The sequence below is a fragment of the Sphaeramia orbicularis genome, unplaced genomic scaffold (genome assembly GCF_902148855.1).
Source record: "Sphaeramia orbicularis unplaced genomic scaffold, fSphaOr1.1, whole genome shotgun sequence".
NCBI lineage: Eukaryota > Metazoa > Chordata > Actinopteri > Kurtiformes > Apogonidae > Sphaeramia > Sphaeramia orbicularis.
Window position 1 is genome coordinate 2,302 of NW_021941598.1, and position 17,254 is coordinate 19,555.

The window sequence follows — 17,254 nt, forward strand, 5'->3', positions numbered from 1 at the left end:
GATAATATGTTGTCTGGTACATACTGTGGAATTTTTATTATACTTGCACGGAGCAACTGTGACACACAATAATTTCCCCTGAGATTAATAAAATATTCTGATATTCATTTTTTTTTTTTTAACTACCATATTTTTCATTTTATATTCATCTTCCTATACATTATTTTGGTTATGCTACATCTTCTACCTCTTTTTCCTCCTGTTGTGTTGTTAATATCATGTTCATCTTGCTGGACCAGTTTGTCTCATGTATTTTATGTCCTTTTCAACTTGTTTTCGTCCTATTACATCTTTCAAAGTTTTCTTCTTACTACATATTTTATGTCTTTTGTTGTTTTATTTACCTTTTAAATCTTTTCCAGCTGACTGCATCTTTTGACATGGTTTTCATCTTTCATTCCTGTCGTTACTTTTATATTTTTCTTTATTTTATTCAACATCTTTGCCTTGTTTCCTTGTTTTTCTTATGTTAATTTTCCGTCTTTGCCACTCTTGTCTTTTACATTATTTCCATATTGCTACTTCATTTATGTTTTTTGTCTCGGTTTGTTGTTTTTTGTCTTGTTACAGATTTTAGCATCATTTTTATCTTGTTATGCCAATTTTGTCATATTTTATTTCCGTCTCGTTGCATTTCCTCTTTCCTATTTTTTTACTTCTTGAATTTTATGTTGTTATGTCTTTTATGTCTATTTCATTTTGTTACATCTTTCACACCAAAAAAACACAGGAATTGAACATCTTTTCTATATGTTATTGTCTCATTCAATAGGTTGAAATTGATTTTGAAGTCAGGATGGTACACAATGATCTAAAAAAAAAAAAAAAGATCAATAAGGCATCAAAACTCAACCTCCTAAGCCCAGCTCTGGGTTTTCTGTCCACATTTGTGGACAAGAGTTTCACAACTTTAAACAAAAAGAAAGAAAACTGTCCACTATAAAGGACATTAAATAAAAAAATTTAAAAACTGCATCTGAAAAAACTGTTGCATCATGATGTTTCCAATATAGGCACTTATTTAATAAAAAACAAAACAGCTGGTATTTCACTGACATTTCCTGGGTTTGAGGAGATTAAAGAATGAACCTTTTTTTTGAAAAAGTAAAAACTGCTAAGTACAGATATGTATTAAATATAGAACGTCTCCAGGAGAACACGCCTGGATAATGGACGTAATGTCCTTCTTAAAACTGGAAAAGATCAATTGATCAGAGGATCAACCAATAAATTTTACATTCCATGGAAGCCTTTCCTCTCTTACTTTGATAAAATATCTGTAGAAACAGTGAAAATAGAATAGCTCATAATTAAGTGAATGTGGACCAGTGTGGGGTTAGAGGGTACTACTTCTCTCCTTTTTTTTTTTTTTACTTGAATTTTTTGTTTGTATTTATTCATTTTTTTATTTTTTTACTGGAAAATTGGACATATGCTTATACTTGTGCTGAGAGGATATTATACTGAAAATGTGTCCTAATAAAAAAAATTATTGAAAAGTATATATACTATATATATATATATGTAAAAGTAAAACATAGTCAAATGAGGTCCACATAGCTGTAAAGTTTATTGAGCTTTTCCTGGTACTTGGTTTCTTCTCCTCTGCATGTGTTGGCTGCAGGTAAAGGTGCTGGCTGAATGTGGGAGGGGCTGAATGTGGGAGGGCTGAAGTGAAGGGGAGCCGAACCTTTGCACCACTTCCCGGTGCCTCAGTTGATTGACCTGAAGGAAACACGTACAGGTGTGGTTGGACGGGAGAACAGGAACGCTGAATGCCATGCAGGAAAGACAAGACACGCCTCTGGTGAGTACGCACACAACAACAGCTTTGGCCATCAACACTGTCGGGACATCCCAGGGTTTATGAAATAATAGTGTCTGCTGTGTCCCAAATATACGGTGAACATGTGGGACTCTGTGACTCACTGCTGAAAGTCCAGGCTGTGATGGAGGGAAAAGGAAATTCAGGTTATGGATGGAAGTACGAAAAATAAGTAAATAAAATAAAAAGAATCTTATGCCTCATGTTCTATGGAATAAAAGTGTATGCATCTTCTGGAACGTCATGACTTGAATTGGAGTAATATTTCCTTCTTCGTAGATCCCTCATCATCTAACACCATCACTTACTTCTGTTTCATACTCTTACTCTTCAGGTCACAGTCAGCTTCAGTGTCATTTTTGCCGTATGTACATCGCATACGGAAATCTAAAATCACAAACTCTAAGGCCCCGCAGTGCAAAATCACAGTAGAAAAAAAATGCAACAAAACAAAAAAAAAAAAAAGAAGAAGAAAATAGACTAGAATAGAACTATAAACAGCAGGGGGTTGAGGAGACAAGAATAAACAGTAAAGGTGTTTTGTTTTTTTTTTGTTTTTTTACAGTTGTGTGTTTACTACTGTTTGTTTTTTTAAGTTGTGGATACTGAATTCAATTCAATTCAATTCAACTTTATTTGTATAGCCCAATATCACAACAAGGTTATCTCAAAGGGCTTTACAGAGTCAGTTAGAGTAAACAACAGTCGAATGAACAGCAAGAAAATGAGTAGTGTCCAGGGCATCCCCCGTCCTTAGACCCTCCTTCTCGGCAAGGAAAAACTCAAAACCCAGTGGGAAAAGGGAGAAACCTCGGGGAGAACCACAGTGAAGGGAGATCCACTCCCATGGACGGACAGGCTATAGATGCACCAGGACTGATGGACGTCCATTTGCAGATGTAGTTCTAGAATGAATGAATCTATCTATCTATCTATCTATCTATCTATCTATCTATCTATCTATCTATCTATGACAGTGAAGTTAAACAGATGAGTGATCAAGTTAAAAAAAAAAAAAATGCTCTTGTTTCTTATATATATATATATATATATATTTTTTTTTTTTTTTCTTTTTCTTCAACACGAACTAGTGTAGGAGCCATGTAAATAGATGAGTTGAATATTTAAAGCCCATTTCCTTGTTTAGTCCAGTTTTTTTTCCGGACCACAAGGTGTTTGTGTTCTCTAATCTTACTTTTCATGAACCCAGTCACTGGACTAAAATGTTGCAGCGGTTCTCACCATCGACCCACTCATACATATAAAACATTAGTCATTGAAGGATTTGAAGGATTACTTTTTTTTTCTCCAGTAGGCTGGAGGTGGTACATAAAAAAGTAGGACTCTGCTACAATAGACTGGAGTTAGCATTGAAACTTTTTCGGTTTAGGCAGTGAGAATGTGTTGTGGAGGATTATGGGCAGACTGTGGTTTTGCACACGTATCAGTAAATACAGGAGTGACTCATTCTTCTATCACATCACAGACTTGTTCTGTATTTATGAGCCCTGCCTCTGCTCTTAACCTGCTGCCAGCGCCCAAACAGAACCATTACAATCATTCAAACATATACGTTAACCCTTTAGAACAGGGCTGTCAAACATGCGGCCCGGGGCCCAAATGCGTCCCCCCAAAGGTTCCGGTCCGACCCCTGGGACAAATTTACAAAGTGCAAAAATTCCACAGTCCAGGCTGTGGAACTCATTTTAGTTGTGGTTCCACATCCAGACCAATAATAGCATAATAATCTACAAAAAATAAGAACTCCATATTTTCTTTTCAGTTTGATATGAAAATAAAATAATGTTACTTAATATTTTTATGCCTATAAATGACAACTTCAAAGTTTTGATTTTGTTTTAGTGCAAAAAAATTACATAAAATTGTGAAAATCTTTCCATTTCCAAACTCTCCTAACCCTAACCCAACCTGAAATGTCTGTATTAAATTCAGTCCAGTTTGAACTCTTTTCTTCCTGTTCCTCAGTGTTTAGTGTCTTTGGAGATCTGATCCAGATGCACATGGACTAATGAGAAGTGGAGGAAGACTGAGAACATTACACTGATTTTACTGAAGAAATGTCAGTTTTCAGGTTATTCAAATCTTTTTTGTTTGGATAGTTTATAAAAGTTAGTATTTTCATAACTTAATAACACAGACATAAATGTGCAGTTGTCATTCTTTCTGGGTTCTTCTGTTCTTATTCCACTGGTTGGGTTCACTGCAGATCAGATCAGACTGAATGTGGAACCTGAAAGAACAGGAGTTGGAGAACCCTGCTTTACAGGGCAGCCATAGAAGTACCTTAGTGTGTTATTGGAGGACCTACCAAGAATGGATTACTTTTGTGAAATTTTTCAAAATTTTTTAATTGTTTTGTATTGTTATGAAGTTACCATATTTGGTTCCTAACCCATAAGTGACAGAAAAAATCCCCCATTACTTACATTAGTACCAGTATGTCACACAGCAGTTCCACTCCCTGTTCATGCAGAGGTGGACCCTACAGACCCTGGTGTCTCATAATTAGGGCTGTAAGAAAATATCAGTTCTACATATATCGCGATATTTTTCACAAAACTGTATCGATATCAAAAGTACTGTATTGATATTTTTAGGCATTTATTCAAATGCAGATATTGTGGAGGTTCATTTTTGTTTTTTGTTTATATTTGATTTGTTATTATTTAACTCTCATTAATAATGTTGGTTCTTTCATTTGGATTGAACTCCAATCCTGTTCTGATGTTAGTTGTGAACTAATAGAATGTGAACATTTGAACAGGATCTGAAACTGGAATGTCTGGAAAACTGAATTTCAGTTTTGAACACAGTTGGAACATTTGCTGATAGAACATTAGATCCTGTTGGGATCAAATACAAATGTGTTTAGGATTTGGGCAGATTTCTGCTGGAATTCATTCTTCAAGGAAATAATCATTTAAAAATAGAAACAAACAAAAATACTTTTTAACAGTATCATGATATATCGTGATATATCGTATCGTCATCCTAGTATTGTGATTTGTATCGTATCGCTAGATTCTTGCCAATACACAGCCCTGCTTGTAATGTGTGCAGAAATGACCAAATATAGTCACTTACCCAGTAAAGTGTAAAGGTAATTTTGGAAGAAAATTGTTGATAAGTGAAAATGTTGATATGAAAGTATTCCTTCAGTGATGTTGAGATACAATCAAGTGTATAATGACATTTTATTCTGGCAACTGCTCAGCTTGTACAGATGTTTCTGGGCTTTGGAGTCGATGAGATAAGATGCAGATGCTTGACTGATGCAGTCTTTATTACAAACTCTATGTACTTATATTTTTATGTTTGTGTCTAATTAATTAAATGAGTAAATAAATGAATAAACTGTGCAGATATGGTTCACTTTAGGTGTACGCAGGTAGTCAGACATCTTAGTTTATCATATGTTTGGAGAAAAAAAAACAAAAGCATTGTAGCAGATATTAAATAAGAATGAAATATGTGTGTATCAAAAGGTGTGACTGGAACATCTGCCCACACATTCATACAAACACAGTCACATCACTGTTACAACTAAAGGGCTCTCTTCAAAGTGTAATTATTTCTGATATATTGGTATTATGTAAACTCACATTACATTTACCCGAATCCTAAACTGTCATGACATTATGGGAATCATGTTGGATGTATTTTTGTCCTGATGAAAGTGTTTGACCCCCCCCCCCCCCCCCCCACACACACACACACACACACACATCCTTTCCTCTGCTTTTGCATGTAAATGCTCCAGTTTACATACACAATGGTCCTTCCCCCCCTGATGCAGAGCTGTATTCAAATACTGAGGCTTCTACAATCGCCTGCTTTTAAACAGATGGTTAAACACAATGGACTGGATGTCTGTACGTTCACCATTATTCCATTCCATTCCATCTTCATTTAAACACTGTCATTTATGTAAGATACTGTGTGTTAAATGAAAAAAATGCTCATGACTTGCTTTTTTTCTTTTTTTTTTTTTTCTTGTTTCCTTTTCCTCCACTTGCAGAAGAAGCTCAAGTGTCTATGCAAATGAGCCTGGCTGATAAAAGTCTGTGTTTACTTGGTAAATGGATAATCTTATCAATAATAAATGAGGTTCCTGTCTGAAATCGGCATCATTTATTTTGATGAAACAAATCATTCTCAGATGAACAGACTGGTGTTTTCAGTGCACAGTAATAACTACATGCAAACTAAGTCAAATGAACATTTTTCTAAACAATCCACACTGAATAAACCTGCAAAACTGTCATTGTACATGGTATCAAAGGGTTCTGGTTCTGGAAACAGACTGTGGCCCAGTTTTGTTTTTTTTTGTTCTTGTTCAAACAGTGGGAACACTTTGCATGTGAGGCAAGGATGAAATGATGCCAACTTTGCATTGACCATAAGTGCTTGAAGAAGCTTCCTGTGTGTGAAAAGAGTGAGTCATTAGAGGAAACCAATGCATTCTCTGTTGTTTTCATTTGTTTACAGCGATCGCTTCAGCCGCAGACACGATGCCTGCGATGTGGGGACGTCCTGGAGTGGTCAGAGGAGCACAGGTGTGTGTTTATGTGGGAATCTACACACACTTTTATCCCCACACACTGCACACACATCAGGCCATGACAGCACACAGAGGCGCTGAACTGAAAGAACAGCTCTGTACAACCTACAGGAAAAAGGTGTTTACCACCACCACAAAACCACCTGTCAGAGAAGTGGGTAGAAAAACAGATGAATGGTTTTGTTCAGTTTTCCATCGTCAATCATGTCAAGTATGACTTTAAATTATCACTAAGAGCTGGTGATTATTTTTTCTTTTAGTGGAAAATACTGAAAAGCACAGGAACAAGACAGGAAGTGGTCTCCAAGAGTCCGAGACCTCACACTTTATCTTTTTTTTTTTTTTGCTTTTAGATTAGATTACATTAACACTGAAACTGTCAGCAAAAAGGAAAGAAAATAGTAATAACTAATAACTATAAAAAAAGAAGTAAAAAAATGGCAATCGCACATTAAAAAGTACTACAACAATAATGATTAAAATAGTAAAAATAATAAGAATAAGACTAAATTAACAACAACTACAAACAAACACTGAACACTAGGCACAGTTTTATCTATTATTATTATTATTATTATTATTATATTATATTATTATTATTATTATTATCATCATCAATTAATATTCAACAATCACCACACATTATTCATGCTTGGATTGTACTTATTTTATTTAAGTAATTTCACAATTGCTATTTGTATCATTACTATCTCTTGTTTTTTTAGTTATATTACCAAATGAGGCCAGTGTCATAAAGTTGTAATACCACTGATGGCCACTAGGGTTGGCTCCAAAAACCTCTTGGTCTCATACTTGGAATTAACTTCTCTATTAATTTGTATTTTTTTTTTTTTTTTTTTTTTCTTTCTCAGAACTCCTTCCACTATCACCCATTTGATTTAGATTCTATTATGAAATATCTGGTGAATCCACCTCTAATGTTTTCCTCTGTTAATAAAGGTCAAAGAGACGCTCCATCAGGCACCTAGGGATGGGAATCCAGAACCAGTTCTTTTTGAGACCGGATCCCAGTAGCTCGATTCCTTGGAATCGTTTGCCTGCTTAATGACTCTGCTTATCAATTCCACCTTCACTGCACATGTGCGATGACGTCACATGGACACTGCATTGTTTTGGTCAGAACGAAGACAACATGGAGTTGAGGCAGAAACGGACTAAACAGACCACACCAGTCCAAACAGACCACACCAGGTCTACACAGACCACACCAGGTCCAAACAGACCACACCAGTCTACACAGACCACACCAGGTCCAAACAGACCACACCAGGTCTACACAGACCACACCAGTCCAAACAGACCACACCAGGTCTACACAGACCACACCAGGTCACAGACCACACCAGGTCTAAACGACCACACCAGGTCTACACAGACCACACCAGGTCCAACACCACACCAGTCCAAACAGACCACACCAGTCTAACAGACCACACCAGGTCTAAACAGACCACACCAGTCCAAACAGACCACACCAGGTCCAAACAGACCACACCAGTCCATTGAACTCTGTCAGATCTTCCATTTCTTCTAAAGGTGGAATCCCTCCAGTCTGCTCAAACATTCGTCCACATGTGATTCATCTGATTCCTCTCAGCGGTGCTTGTGAATCTAACAGCAGAGTGAACACCAGACCGTCATCTTGGCCCAGTTCTGGTTCCGGTGCGGCACAACCGTCGTACCCCCTCAAATACAGGTTTCTGAAGGTAGGGGAAAGGAAATAGGAGCACAACACAGGAGCCGAGCAGAGTGGAACCGGTTCCACGTAGTGGAAATGCAGCAACAGTGGAATTAGTAAAGAGTCTGGAGTTTCACTGGCACTGTACGACCCCCACCCCCCACCCCCCCTGAACCAGCAGGCCTGGTGTCATCTGTTCTTATTATTAGTTCATACTGTATATGTTCTATTTTCTGTGCAGATGGAAATATAAAAGACAGTTAATGCAAACACCTGTTTGTACTCTATTATTCCCTCAGCCAAGAAACCAATAAAGAATCAATAAGGAATCGGATCGATAAGCAAAATCAATAATGAATCAGAGTTGTTAATTCTTATCGATTCCCATCCCTACACACACCTGTCAGGTCAACTTTTCGAGTTTTGGTTCATTTAATGAACACTTTTTGAAAGCTGGAACAGCTGACCTCTGACCCCTTGGGTTCTCTTAGGTCTGCCCCTTTTTGTCCAATATGATCACTTCACGCCAACAGCCAAATTGCAAACCACTGACTTTGACATTGTAGTTCAGAAACTGACGTCACAGTTCCATCCTATAATTCCGTACAGTTTATGATTTCCCCTCATTCTGTAAAATTAAAACTAAGTCCTGATAATAAGTGATCTGACTTTGAACAGCCCGCTCTGTAATCGACAAACTGACCCATATGAGAGTGTGAAAGTTCTGATCCATATTCATGAGGTGCACGCTGAAATAGAAGTTCCAGGTGATTCCAGTTATTAGGGTTCTTGATTTAGAGTTTGAATTATAGCATGAACTCTGTGTGAATTCTTCCCATCCACTGTCGTCAGCGTCCTGCTGGGCTGTTCCTGCTGCTCCACCGTGGATGAGACCCTGCAGAAGGTCAGCAGAGGCCTGGTCAGCAGAGGGACCAAGGACAAGCACTGGGCAGCCGGAGAGTGGGAGACATAGACTTCACCCGGCTCCACCAAAATGAGAGGAAAGGTATGAACATGTGACAGATCCAGTCTGAGCCAGCAGCAGGTTTCCATTCCCACACTGAAGTCCAAGGCAGCGCTCCTGAAAGGAGAGAGTTTAATGCATTTGGGATCAGAATTTCACATCGTGTTGAGCTGATCAAACGAGTTAACAGTCAAAGGCAGAAAAGAAATTCAATAACTGACAAGTTTTAAATATATGTGAAAATTTAAAGACAAAACAGAGTTTAATGCATTCGGCAAAATGATTCTAATGACAAACACACGCATTAATAATGAGCAGCTGGAATTTACACTCTGCTCCTCCACCTCCTCATTCTTCCTCCTCTACCTCCTCCTTCTTCTCTTCCTCCTCTTCCTCTTCCTCTCCTCCTCCTCTCTCCTCTACCTCCTCCTTCTTCTCTTCTGTCCTCTCTCTCTACCTCCTCCTCTCTCCTCTACCTCCTCCTCCTCCTCTCTCCTCCTCCTCCTCCTTCTCTCCTCCTTCTCCTCCTCTCTCCTCTACCTCCTCTTCCTCCTCTCTCCTCTACCTCCTCCTCTCCCTCTTCCTCTTCCTCTCTCTTCTACCTCCTCCTTCTTCTCCTTCTCCTCCTCTACCTCCTCCTCTCTCCTCCTCCTCCTTCTTCTCCTCCTTCTCCTTCTCCTCTCTCTCCTCCTCCTCCTCCTTCTTCTCCTCCTTCTTCTCCTCTCTCCTCTACCTCCTCCTCCTCCTCTCTCCTCCTTCTCCTCCTTCTCCTCCTCTCTCCTCTACCTCCTCTTCCTCCTCTCTCCTCTACCTCCTCCTCTCCCTCTTCCTCTTCCTCTCTCTTCTACCTCCTCCTTCTTCTCCTTCTCCTCCTCTACCTCCTCCTCTCCTCCTCCTCCTCCTTCTTCTCCTCCTTTCCTTCTCCTCCTCTCCCCTCTAACCTCCTCCTTCTTCTCCTCTCTCCTCTACCTCCTCCTCTCTCTCCTCCTCCTCCTCCTTCTTCTCCTCTCTCCTCTACCTCCTCCTCCTCTCTCCTCCTCCTCCTTCTCCTCCTTCTCCTCCTCTTTCCTCTACCTCTTCCTTCTTCTCCTCTCTCTCCTACCTCCTCTTCCTCCTCTCTCCTCTACCTCCTCCTCTCCTCTACCTCCTCCTCCTCTCTCCTCCTCCTCTCCTTCTCCTCCTCTACCTCCTCCTCTCTTCTTCTCCTCCTTCTCCTTCTCCTCCTCTCCCCTCTACCTCCTCCTTCTTCTCCTCTCTCCTCTACCTCCTCCTCTCTCCGCCCTCCTCCTCCTCCTCTTCTCCTCTCTCCTCTACCTCCTCCTCCTCTCTCCTCCTCCTCCTTCCTCCTCTCCTCCTTCTCCTCCTCTTTCCTCTACCCCTCCTTCTTCTCCTCTCTCCTCTACCTCCTCCTCCTCCTCTCTCCTCCTCCTCCTCCTTCTTCTCCTCCTTCTTCTCCTCTCTCCTCTACCTCCTCCTCCTCTCTCTCCCCCTCCTCCTTCTTCTCCTCCTTCTCCTCCTCTCCCTCTACCTCCTCCTTCTCTCCTCTCTCCTCTACCTCCTCCTCTCCCTCTTCCTCTTCCTCTCTCTCCTCTCTCTTCTCCTCCCCTTCTTCTCCTCCTCCTCCTCTACCTCCTCTCCCCTCCTCCTCCTCTCTCTCCTTCTCCTCCTCCTCCTCCTCCTCCTCTCTCTCCTTCTCCTCCTCCTTCTCCTCCTCTCTCCTCTACCCCTCCTTCTCTCCTCTCCCTCTACCTCCTCCTCTCCTCTCTCCTCCTCCTTCCTCTCCTCTCTCCTCTACCTCCTCCTCTCCTCCTCCTCCTCCTTCTTCTCCTCCTTCTCCTCCTCTCTCCTCTACCTCCTCCTTCTTCTCCTCTCTCCTCTACCTCCTCCTCCGCCTCTCTCTCTCCTCCTCCTCCTTCTTCTCCTCCTTCTTCTCCTCTCTCCTCTACCTCCTCCTCTTCTTCTCCTCTCTCCTCTACCTCCTCCTCCTCCTCCTTCTTCCCTCCTTCTCCTCCTCTCTCCTCCTCCTCTACCTCCTCCTTCTCTCCTCTCTCCTCTCTCCTCCTCCTCCTCCTCCTCTCTCCTCCCCTCCTTCTTCTCCCTCCTTCTCCTCTCCCTCTCCTCTACCTCCTCCTTCTTCTCCTCTCTCCTCTACCTCCTCCCTCTCCTCCTACCTCCTCCTTCTTCTCCTCTCTCCTCTACCTCCTCCTCCTCCTCTCCTCCTACCTCCTCCTTCTTCTCCTCTCTCCTCTACCTCCCCTCCTCCTCTCTCCTCCTCCTCCTTCTTCTCCTCCTTCTCCTCCTCTCTCCTCTACCTCCTCCTTCTTCTCCTCTCTCCTCTACCTCCTCCTCTTCCTCCTCCTCCTCTCTGTCTCCTCACATAAATCTGTTGTTTCATGTCATGTGATCAATTGTTTATACTCTGTCCACACAGTTCTATGTCTGAGTAAAAGTCTTTTACTTTCAATTATTTCATGTCATTTATTCCCAAACATATGGATCAAATCACATCTACAATCACATGTACAATCTGAGGTTTGATTGTATTTTCCCCACACATTGTCTTTATGTGTGTTTTTTTAACCAGCTCTTCCATAGAAATGCATTAAATCAGTAAACTAACTTTTAAAAGTGTTTGTTGGTTTTAAATGTTGTCTTTTCTTCAGTATCTGTGTTTTGAGCCTCTACAGTTCTAGACCCTGGAACTAACTGACACTGGGACTCCTACAGAAGAGTCTGATGACCAGTTTGATTTTCTTTGACATAGTTTACATCCTATTTACCAAGCACACACAACACACACACACACACACACCACACACATCCAAATATAAATGACTCCACTCATATTCTAATGCGTCTGATGTAACCCAGACAGAACAAATACAAACATGCTGAAAACGTACGTTAGCGCTCCAACTAACAGGGTCCTTTAACAAGTAGATGGATTGACAGCAGGGACGGCCAATCACATGTATGTTAGCAAAACCAAAGAGCCAATCAGACAACCGATATTTACGTTTGAGGCGGGACTTCTAGCATAGCCTGACAGTTAACCCTTAGTGTGGCAGAGTCATTGCCTAAACCCTACGGACAGCAGTTGGACTGACAGTGAGTACACAGGAGTGGATGGATGTTGGTGGGGCGGGTCCTAGTTCCCTACGCAGTTGTACACCGCCGTAGGTCGTATGAAAGTACAACAACTGAAACTGTACTTTTTATGACATGGAGTATCATCTGGTCTCCTTCTTACAGTTTGTCAGAGTGAAAAGCAGCACAGATCCGTCCTGATCTACCATGCTAACAGAGGAGTGGGGTCTGGCTCCTCCACACCTGTGGTGGCGCTGGTGGGCGGGGATGAAGTGGCTCAGATGAAGCCTTGGCTAAGGGACACTCTGAGAAAAGGACTGGTGAAGGCGGCACAGAGTACAGGTTAGCAACAGAAATGTCACCTGGGCTTTTCAAAGGGAAACGGTGGGCGGAGTCATGTGGGAACAGAAGCACTGGGATGACGTTCCACAAACAGGTCACTGAAGCTGACGTCTGCTTCTGATTGTCACAACGGGGGGGAAAGAGAGGACTCAAATGCACGGTACTGAAGAGAAAAAAAAAAAAAAAACTTTATTTAACAAAAAATAAAACCAAACAACGGAAAAACCTAACACAAAAGCTAAGACAGAGTCCATAAAAAAAAAACATACAAAACCTGGGCAGAGTCCGTAGATAAGATGAATAAATGTCTGGGTTATGGAGTGGAATGGAAAGAAATGAACCGGCGCTGCATGGCTGCAAACCTAACCCTTAAATAGGCCAGAGTAATTGGCTGCAGCCACACAGCGCCAGCAGGTGAGTCAGATTATGATAAGGAGAAGGAGGAGCTGAGAGTCACACAGGCACAGATCCTGACAGGACCCCCCCCCCCCTCAACGGCATCCTGACGTCCCCAGAGATGCGAAAAGCCCCGACGGAGACCAAGGCATCCCGGACTGTAGAGGGATCCTGGCAAAGGGGCATGAAGAACCTCAGGGCGAACAGGCTGAAGCACCTCCCGGTGGAACGGCGTGAAGCCTCAGGATAGACCTCCGGACCAGGACGTGGAAAAACCTGCAGACCGGGATGTGAGAAACCCTCCGAAACAGGACATAGAAAAAAAAAAATCCCCTGGTTCGTGACCTCCAGAGCTGTGGCAGACAGGCTCTAGCTGGATTAAGGACGTTGACTGGAACTGAATATGGCTGGACTAGTGACTCTAACTGAGACAAGCAGACCGGACAATGACTGGACTACAGACATCGACTGGAATTGGACTATGGCTGGACCCATGACTCGGGCTGACTGGACTGGACTGACAGGACTACGGAGAGGGAGACCGAGACGGGGAAACACAAAGAGCGAGGCCGAGACGGGGACACAGGAACGCTGTGTGGGACGGACGAACCGGACTTCAGGAACGCTGCCGGACGAACCGGACTTCAGGAACGCTGGCCGGAACTGGACTTCAGGAACGCTGCCGGACGGAACCGGACTTCAGGAATGCTGCGCGAACAGACAGAAACAGACTTTAAAAACGCTGCACGAACAGACGGAAACAGACTTCAGGAATGCTGCGCGGACAAACGGACTCAGACTTCAAAAACGCTGCGCGCCGGACCGGACTTCAAGGAGGGAGACTACCAGACGGCGTACTAGCCTCCAGGTAGAACTAAGGAAAGGGAACTGGGCCAAGCAGAGAGACAAGGACACAGACACACAGACACAGACAGAAAAAGACAGGAGCGAATAGAACAGCAGCAGACCAAACTAACATGAACAGCAGATCAGAACTAATAAACTCACTCAAACCATTAGACACATGAAGGAAAAGACACAAGAGAAGAACCCGGACCCCACGAAGGCCCAGGTCCCCACAAGGAATAGGACGCTGGAAACACGAGGCAGGAAACAGACGAGAGACAGAAACGCACCGGAAAAAAACACGGGGAGAGCCTGGCTCAGCATGGTCCGGGGCCCCACATGACATGGTGTCGGTAAAACAAGGCAGGAGAAAAACAGGGGACAGATACACCAGGAGAACAAACCGGGGTGTGCACCCGACGTTCCGGGACCTCCCGAACCAACCGGCACGGAGGAGACCGAGCCGCCGGAGCTAAGGACAAGGGAAAGTCTCGGAAAAGCCGGATATGGGCAGGGAAGCACGGAGCGACGGTACAGAGGAGAATTCAGAAAGATGAACGAAACCAGAATAAAACTAAAACACAGAAAAACGAAAAACGGGTCCCTTCAGTACCGGCTGAGTCCAGGTGTGGCTGGTCCATTCTGTCACAACGGGAAATGAGAGGACTCAAATGCACAGGACTGAAGGGAAAAAACCAGTTTATTTAACAAAAAATGAAAACCAAACAATGGAAACCTAACACAAAAGCTAAGACAGAGTCCATAAAAAAACCACACAAACCTGGGTCAGAGTCCGTAGATAAGATGAATAAATGTCTGGGTTATGGAGTGGAATGGAAAGAAATGAACCGGCGCTGCATGGCTGCAAACCTAACCCTTAAATAGGCCAGAGGTAATTGGCTGCAGCCACGCAGCGCCAGCAGGTGAGTCAGATGATGATGATAAGGAGAGGAGCTGAGGGTCCAGGCACAGATCCTGACAGTGATATAAATGTATAAGCTGCTCATATGCCAGAGGGTTTTTCTGGGGTTTTCAGTGTCACAGAAAAACCCTCTGTTGTCAGTAACAAAATGACGACACTTTGACAGAGCTCAGACATGCTTCTGCCATTTGGACTGTTTAGGTCAGAGAGTCAGTCCACGTTCAGTCCAATGTGTGGTTCAAGTGGCCGGACCAGTAAAATAACATAATAACCTATGAAGGATAAACCAAATATTTCTGTTTTAACCTGAACAACTATGTACACCCTGAAATATCTTTTCAAATAAATACAGTTTCACTAATACTATGTCACAGTTTATTATTAACACAATTTACAGACCACAGTCCATATACAAATGCAAAAAACATTTGTAATAAGCAGAATATTGTTAAGATTGCACTTATTTTTGTTAAGAAATCGCAGGTTTCTTGCATTTGTTCAGGTTAATTACATTTTATTGTGACAGAATTTGTAAAAGTAAATATTTAGATAATGTTATTTTCCTTTTTTCACTTTAGACTAAAGAGAAAATGTGGAGTTGTCATTATTTATAGGTTATTAGCTATTGTTTTACTCATATCACATTGAGCTGTAAGTGAGCCCTGAACTAAAACACCCTTAACTGTTAATATTTTCAGTGTAATTTTTGCACCTCACACCTTATGGTTGACCCCTCTGATTTGGGTGGGCATACAGTTTGGTCTGACTCTGTCTGGAGACTCTTTTTTTCATTGCTGATCTTCAAACAAAACCAATGTCAAACCTGATGTTATTATTACTGATATCTATATTATAAAAGCTAAGTGGGCTCTGTTTGCATGTGTGTATGTGTGTCTGAGGATTCACACTAAATCCGTACACAGCTGACTGCTGCTGTTTGTCATACTTTTGTATTTTTGGTCCAGGAACAGAATAGTGAAACAGCAATTTGATAGGACCAATATTTTGGGAGATCTTAGTAATTTGGAATACAGTAGCCTTACAATCATGTTGCTATGGCCAGAGCTCTTTGGCGGTGACTGCTGGACAAATGCGGTACAGCACGCACGAATACACAACAGCATAAAAACGACCACATCTAGAACCTGTGGATCCCCACGGGTCAGTGCACTAGTTAGTTTAAATCGTTGGATCATGCAATAAGTCACATGAACGTGTTGAACATCTAGTAGGTCTGTCGTCTTCAACATGATGGCAGCTGTTTCACAGATCCTCCTGAGACCCAGGAAAGTGACAGGTTTAGCTGTTTTGTTTTGTTTTGTTTTGTTTTTTTTACATTAAACAGTTGTCTTGATGGAAACTGCAATGCAACAGTTTTTTCAGATATATTTTTAAAATTATTTTTATTCATTTATTTATTCATTAATGGAATGTCCTTTGCAATTGACAGCATTTTTTTTTTTTTTATTTTTTTTTTTTTACTCTTTCCCCTCCAGAGCATTTTCCAGTGAGTTGCTAACCAGCGCCAGCCTTTTGGTCATTTTCACTAATCTTTGAAGGCTGACTGAAAATGTTGTGTTAGGAGTATGTGAACACTGACTACATCAAAGAAAGAAGAGAACTTCAACTTTTAAACACAAAAACTATTTTATTCTATCTTCATTCATTCATGAGTATAAACATTTGAATATCGGTCATTTTCAGGAAAAAATGAATTTTGAGCAAAAAACTGAGAAAATTGCGTTTTTTTCAAAGATATAGATTTTCAAGGTAAAACTGATTTCCTATTGACATTTTTGACTCTTTCTTATTCACAAACAGTAACACTGTATTCCAAATCACAAATAAAATAATAATAACAACAATAATAATAACAAACAGCTCTAAGATATCCCATCATTCCACAAAATGTTAGTGGAATCCACACCAAACTTTAGACCAAACATCTTCTAGAGCACCAGGTTCCTTCTAAACATTACACATTTACAGACATCAGTTCTGAGTTTTTCACATACACGTTCAGCCTTTTTCATATAAACACTTCCATATTCCTCAGTCCCCTGTCCGTCCATCTCCCTCACCTTCTGTTTCTCCGTTACTGTCTCTAAAAGGCCCTGTGATGAACTGGTGACTTGTCCAGGGTGAACCCCACCTTCGCTCCTATGTAGCTGGGATAGGCTCCAAGCGACCCCCGTGACCCTAGTGAGGATAAAGCGGGTTCAGAAAATGAATGATGAATGAATGAATGAATGTCTCTAAAGGTTCTTCATGTATTGAACTGTCGGACTCTGTCTCCATAATCATCTTTAAGGCTTCTGAAACTGTGTGCGGTTCCTGTGGAGTCGGCATTTCCTTATTCAGAGTGAATGGTTCTGTATACGTTGCTATCAATCAATCAATCACCCTTTATTTATAAAGCGCTTTTCATGCACAGATGCAACACAAAGTGCTTTACAGAATTAAAACAATTACACAATAAAAACAGAAAAACAATTACATAGAAAACCCCTCCCTCCCACCCTCCATACTAGACACACACACACACACACGCCCACACACGCACACACACGCACACAACAGGGAGACATGGC

At 41.7% G+C, this 17,254-nt stretch overlaps 1 long non-coding RNA gene across 1 annotated transcript; it reads left to right on the top strand.

Annotated features, from left to right (window-relative positions):
- Positions 1-1,725: 1,725 nt before the first annotated feature.
- Positions 1,726-9,033, top strand: LOC115416378 (uncharacterized). Its single transcript, XR_003934965.1, has 3 exons — positions 1,726-1,807; positions 6,335-6,402; positions 8,959-9,033. It is a non-coding gene; the product is annotated as an uncharacterized LOC115416378 (long non-coding RNA).
- The last annotated feature ends 8,221 nt before the right edge of the window (positions 9,034-17,254 follow it).